General features: G+C 31.6%; 1 long non-coding RNA gene across 1 annotated transcript; it reads left to right on the top strand.

The window, feature by feature from the left end:
* The first annotated feature begins 397 nt into the window (after window positions 1-397).
* On the top strand, window positions 398-3,728 carry LOC139523751 (uncharacterized). Its single transcript, XR_011664676.1, has 3 exons — window positions 398-543; window positions 1,892-2,007; window positions 3,033-3,728. It is a non-coding gene; the product is annotated as an uncharacterized lncRNA (long non-coding RNA).
* The last annotated feature ends 1,488 nt before the right edge of the window (window positions 3,729-5,216 follow it).

Raw genomic sequence — 5,216 nt, 5'->3', positions numbered from 1 at the left:
GTAACATTTTATTACGTTGTGACAACGTGCTTATAACTGTCATAATCCGACGTAACATTTTGTTACGTCGTATCGACATTATAAGAACGTAGTGAATACATTGTAAAAATCTGGTTTTATGGGACGAATTTTTGGGGTATGTCATAATGAGTATTCCTGGATATATCAATCATTCACCTTCACTAGAATATATTTACGATTTTTTCGATTTAAAAAAAAAAATCCCCCTTTTTTCCCGCAGACATAATTTGCATCAAGATGTCAAAGAAAATATTACAAATCCAATTTTAATGTTCTAATATATGTATTTTATATGAATATTTATTGTTTATTATATCATTAAAATTTTGTCATCATTTATCACTTGGATTTTATAATCGTTTTTCACGATTTGATTAGTGTAACGTTCAGCAGTACTCGGGTTTTACCGCTGCATCCTATGAAAAGTCTGAGCATGCGCACTTTTGCCGCTTGATTTTTGAAAACAGTGAGGAATTGGCAGTGGAAATTTAGCTTGATCCAGATTCCAGAACAAAGAAAAAGGTAAAATAATGATTGCACATTACACCAAATAGGTTCTCCATGATAAAAACAAGTTTGATTGATGAAAATAAAACAGCTGTTACCGTGTTGGGCGCCTCTTTCAAGTCGGTTATACGTGATCGTGTTGAAATATGATACTTTTTCTTATACTGTCAATATATTGCACTGATACAAGATATTTTAGCCATGATGTGTGTTATTTGAATCCATTTATCAAATTTCTTGATTAACTTGTGTTGTTTCTGAAGATATATGCAATTAAAAATAAGTAAATTAAAAACTGTAGAAAGTAAAAAAAAAAGGGGGAGGGGTGCACAGCCACAAGTACTTGTTTTCTATCTGTGACAAGAGCTACTATCCCTATATATTAAGGCTACAAGTGTCTGCTCTGTTATTTTTTGATAATCATTGAAGCATACAAGTCTTATCCATGTTATCAATATCAGAAAATGTGAAGCTAAACATCTCAGCACTTTAGATATTTGGGTCCATTACAAACTCCGCACATTTCAAACTTGGCATATTACCAACCCGGCCTATTAATGATAATGCTGCATATATCACTGGGGGTCGTTGCTAACATGCATGAAATATTTGCCACTGGATGTTGAGCAACAAACGATCAATCATTGTATCACTGGGTCTGACATGGAAATAGACAATTGTGCCAATAAAGATGTTGTAAAATATAGGCGTCACAGAAAAAAATTAAGATAGCCATCACGGTTGTCGTAATAGGATTAGGTCGTTGTAGGAAGGCGTCCCAGAAAAAAATAAAAAAACAGCCTTCCAAGTCTTGAAAGTGTCATAATGATTTAGACTAGGATCTAGCCTTGAAAGTTGGGTAAAATTTTCTTGTTTTCAGGGTAAAACCCAGTTTACAGGTGTTAAAACAGTACATAGGGACATCTTTTTTGCTGTACAATTTATAATATGAAATCTACATGTTTATCAATGACGAGCTACATGTACAATCACTAAATATGTGATCAGAAACCATGTTGTAATCAATCATAAAACATATGAATTTTGGAATGCATTTAAATTTGTCACTTTGTTCTCCTAAAGATTTGTTGGGCTAACATTTTTTTTTATATAAATAAGGCGGTGAATTTTCTCGTTTGAATTGTTTCACATTGTCATTTCGGGCCTTTCATAGCTGGCTATGCGGTATGGGCTTTGCTCATTGTTGAATGCAGTACGGTTACCTATAAATGTTAATTTCTGTGTCATTTTGGTCTCTTGTAAAGAGTTATCTCATTGGCAATCATACCACATCTTCTTTTTTATATGAAACAGACAGAAGAATATAAAAGATAATTGAACGTATTTTTAATTTTTTTTCCAGAGTCTTGTATATAAATCCACAGATCCAATGTGTCTGAGGTTGAGGAAATCATTGCAGTAACCATGTAACAGTTAAGCATGCACCAGCTCAAGAATTTGGACCAAGATTTTAAAAAGGTAAACATCAGTTGATCAGCTCTTTTTCTGTCCTCCTTAACTGAGTGATATAGTTTAACTCTTGTACTGTACGTACATACATGTACATTGAACTCAAAATTGAATTTTGTTATCTAACGTTTGCCTAAACCACATGTTATGCAACCAATACACAACGCTTATTATCATAAAACGCAGAGTTTGAATTTGGAGAGCACCTGCTTTACTGTTCTCTAGATATGTCTTTTAAATTAAGTTTGATAAGATCATTTGTGGCTCATGGACACATTCTTCTTATATTAATTTTATTTATCAAATTATAATTTGTTGATTTTATAGATTGCGTTCATTGGCATATGCTATGAGGTCTTGTTGTATCGATGTACATGCTAAATTTATTAAGGTAGAATCCTTTGCATATCTTAAATTAATTGAAAAATGACAATATTGTGAAACCAAACTTCCTTTGTTAATTATTTGGACTCATTATTATTTGTAGAATAACCACTGGTTGCTCCAGAAAATATTATGTCCCCTCTCCCCCAGGGAAAGCTCTTTTCTTAAATTTTATTTGGGGGTGGTTGTGTATGAAATACCAAAATGCAAAGGAAGTGTTGTTCTTATTAATTTTTAATTCTGTCGGTGCTGGGATTTTTTTTTTAAAAAGGGCTTAGGGCTGTCCCTTAGGGGTGGACATAGTATTTTCTGGAACAGACATAATTTCATTAACACATGTTCAATTTAACAACAAATTTTTTTTTTTTTTAAATAAGAACGAAGGTTAATCATAAGTTATGAATAATTATATACTGTTGAAATTGTGTTAAATTTCTAACATACATCATCAAAATGTGTATAATTGGCAAAGATACAAACATCTCAGTAACAACATAACATAATTATGAATCTGCAGTTTATTATAGGACCAGCAATAGAAAAAATATTGATTATGTGTAAACACAGGATAATTTGTAAGAACTGCTGTAATTCATAAGTTGGGATCAATTTATTTTTTTGTATTTTATAATTTATGATTTTTTTTTCAGAGATCTGAAACCAACACAAGACCAGCTGGGTCAATATTCCTAATGCACCTTTAAATGAGAAACTAATGCGCCATCAAATGAGGAACACAAAAGTTGTGTGTAAACAAAAATTGTCTCTGTAGTGATATTGAACATGTTTCATTTTTAACAAGTGACTGAGCTTTACCATTTGTGTTGATCTGGAAAGTAGAGGATCATAGTATAAATATGTAAAAACTATGGAGTTTTTTTAATGTATTCAAAGTTTTAAATTTTCAAAGAAATTGTTGTGTGAAAAAAAATCGCACTTCGTATTCCGAAAATTTAACCACATATATGTGAAAATGTCTTAGATTCGAAACAAGCCATCCTACATATCCAGTGTACTATATTGACTGAGCTAGAGTAGAAAACATTACCAATACCAACTACGTGTATGCAGAAACAATTGTGCAAATTGCCCAGCTGATTAGAGGGCAGAAAACCAACATTTGGAATGACATGTACAATGTATACAACCAGCACAAGACTAAAATTTGGAATAAAAATTAAAAATTCAGAAACAAACTATTATTTTTTTTATTGGTTCATGTAGCTACATGTACATTGTAAGAAAAAAGAAGTCTAAACTGTTGGATAGGTTTTGGTCTCTTGTGGACAGTTGTCTCATTGGCAATCATACCACATCTTCTTTTTTATACTCTCTCTAGTTGGTCAAAGGAAAAAAGCAATAGTTGAATTGAATTTCAGGTATTTTCTTCATTTGGGATATTTTTAGAAGTGTGTATGAATTGTGTAGAATATATATATTTATAAATTAGACAGTCAGATTTTGGGCCGATTTTCCTAGCTTGTAATCGTGTAGTGAATCCAGCTGAATGCATTTTCAGTAAATATTAAGGTAAATATGGTAGTTTGTTGTATTTCTGAATAATTCATTAAAAATGGTTTTCCGTCGTCAAAGTGAAACCTTCATTCTAGAATTTCCGCCATCATAGTGAAATCTGAGTTCTAGGCCACTGAAACACTAAACATTCATAATTTGAAGCACTTACCAAGATGTCATGTTGAAGGCTGTACATGTACCTATAATTGCTAACATCATCAATATTTGATTTTAGGATAGAGGGTTGTCTTATTGGCCATCATACAAAATTTCTTTTTTTGAAAAGTATTATGTGTTAAAAGAAAGAAAAGTTGCAAATTTGTTAAATGGAAATGTGTAATTCTTGTACTTCAGTATTGCAAAAGTTAAAAACTTAAGACTTTATAAACCTTAAACAACTATTTTGGGGAAAACTAGACATTTATCCATTCCACACTGAAACCTGCCAAAGATTAATAAAAACCAACTTTTTGACAATTTCATATTCAGCTGGCAGTTTGGAAATAGAGTACATATAAACAATTGTCCATCTTTCCCACATAGAAAAATTTACAACTTAAAACGGGTCAAAAGAAAAAATAAAGACCCTGTTTACATACTTCTTCAATGGAATTGCATTGATTCTATCAATTAAATGAGGACAAGGGACATTTATAGTTGTGCTGTGACGTTGTTACAACGTTTTATGATGGTAATAAATTACGTCACAAATTACGTTGTGCCAACATTGTGTGGATGGTTGTCAGCACGTGCCTTGGAGTTCACAAAATTACGTTGTACCAACGTAATTTTACAACGTTGTCACAACGATAGTATTACGTTGTCACAACGTAATGTCCACGTTGGATTGTTTACTGGGATACAGTTGTACAAAATATAAACAATTCAATTTAAGCAAACTATTATTAACACAGACCGCACATAGCAGGAAACATATATCCCTATAACAACAATTACAATAAACACAAAGTATAGATATCTCGCTGTGAAAGCCAATAACAACTAATACACAAAATAATGTTTCTAAGACTAACATATCAATAAGCACACATCCAACGAAAAATGGACTTGTGTAAATATATCAACAGTCAGATAAAAAACATGACCTTGTGTAATGCAAAAATAATGGTGTCAACAGATTGTAGTACTGTGAAGTGCAAATGTGTAAAATCGTAATAATTAGTATAGTTTAATTTTCTGATAACTAAATCAGGTTGTGTCCGTAAACATTTCGCTTATAAATAGCTATTTATTGTTTGATCGTTTGATTTTACTATCATTACAATTAAAAATTTTAATAAATATTATCTCCTTGTGAC

The sequence above is a fragment of the Mytilus edulis genome, chromosome 5 (assembly GCF_963676685.1).
Source record: "Mytilus edulis chromosome 5, xbMytEdul2.2, whole genome shotgun sequence".
In the NCBI taxonomy this organism is placed as follows: Eukaryota; Metazoa; Mollusca; class Bivalvia; order Mytilida; family Mytilidae; genus Mytilus; species Mytilus edulis.
The sequence above is the reverse complement of the archived record's forward strand: the minus strand, read 5'-3'. Positions and strand labels throughout refer to the sequence as shown.